The sequence below is a fragment of the Suricata suricatta genome, chromosome 5 (assembly GCF_006229205.1).
Source record: "Suricata suricatta isolate VVHF042 chromosome 5, meerkat_22Aug2017_6uvM2_HiC, whole genome shotgun sequence".
Lineage (NCBI taxonomy): Eukaryota > Metazoa > Chordata > Mammalia > Carnivora > Herpestidae > Suricata > Suricata suricatta.
The window spans coordinates 64,996,294-64,997,768 of record NC_043704.1 but is presented as its reverse complement, the minus strand read 5'-3'; positions in this window follow the sequence as shown (position 1 = coordinate 64,997,768).

The window sequence follows — 1,475 nt, the reverse complement described above, 5'->3', positions numbered from 1 at the left end:
AGTTCAAATTCCTTCTCTTTATCAGAGCTTACTGAAGGCCTGCTGTAATCTGAGGTAAGGGCAGGTCCTTAATACCAGCAAATAAATCTATTTGAGAAATCCTTCACTGTAGGGTCTATGGCTTACTCACTTGTCTCTCTTGTACCCAACCCACATTGACGGGCACATAGGGTAATCCCCAAATAACGGTTAGCCTGAATTGAATATGTAAGTAATTCGATGTGAGAAATAGAACAACCAAGGGTATTTATTTATCTCAGCCAATCAACATGATTGCTTCTGAGAGCAAAATCAAGTTAAGATCAGAAGATAGCCTAGATACAATAACAGAAATGATCTTAAGACATTTTAGAAGTGCTTCTGTAAATCTCAAGTACTCTTATAAATCACCTCATCAGATACAGCAGGTGGCAGGAATATACTGGCCATGATAATGATATTAATAATTAGAGTTGACAAGAGTTTTGATATGGATCCCAGGAAGATGACGGCAGTGGCAGCATAATTTTTCCAATTTCCCAAATTCTCACATAAAAACAGGAAAAGCAACCAGAAAACAAAGTCAAGAACCCACAACAACATTTATTTAAAAATTGGACAACAAGGTATGCTTACAAACCACAAAATACAAATGAATGCAGGCAAACCACTAACAGCCACAGAACTTGTATGAAATGGATGTCTGTTCAGTAGAAAATATAAAGCAGCAATTCAGCAACTTCTGCAGGACTTGACAACAGAACTCCTTTATCAGTTCAAGTTCTCATGGAAGGAGAAGCTGATGGAGAGCTGGGGGTGCTGGGGAAGGGCAGAACAAGGAGGAGGAAGTTGTGGGGGTCAAAATGGAGCAGAATAGGGGAAAAGGAACAAGAATATCTAGACAAAGTAATGTATGTAAACAAAGCCAGAAAGCCCCGAAAGCAAACCGCCATATTTTTAAACAATATACACAATATACACATAAAACAAGGAGTGATATGCACATAGATCAATGGAACAGAAGAGGGAGCCCAGAAATAAACCAACACTTACATGGTGAATAAATCTACGACAAAGGAAGCAAGAATATAAAATGGGGAAAAGGTCTCTTTAATAAATGCCATTGGGAATGATATATCTGATAAAGGGTTAGTATCCAAAATCTATAAAGAACTTAACAAACTCAACATCCAAAAAACAAACAACCCAGTTAACAAATGGGCAGAAGACATAAATTGACACTTTTCCAAAGAAGACATCCAGATGGCTAACAGACACACAAAAAATGCTCAACATCACTCATCATCAGAGAAAGACAAATCAAAACCACAATGCAATACCACCTCACACCAATCAGAAAGGCTAATTAACAGTGCAAGAAACAACAGGTGTTGGCAAGGATGCAGAGAAAGGGGAGCCCTCTTGCACTGTTGGTGGTAATGCAATACCCTTTTGGGTATATATCCAAAGAAAATGAAAATAGTAATTTGAAAAGA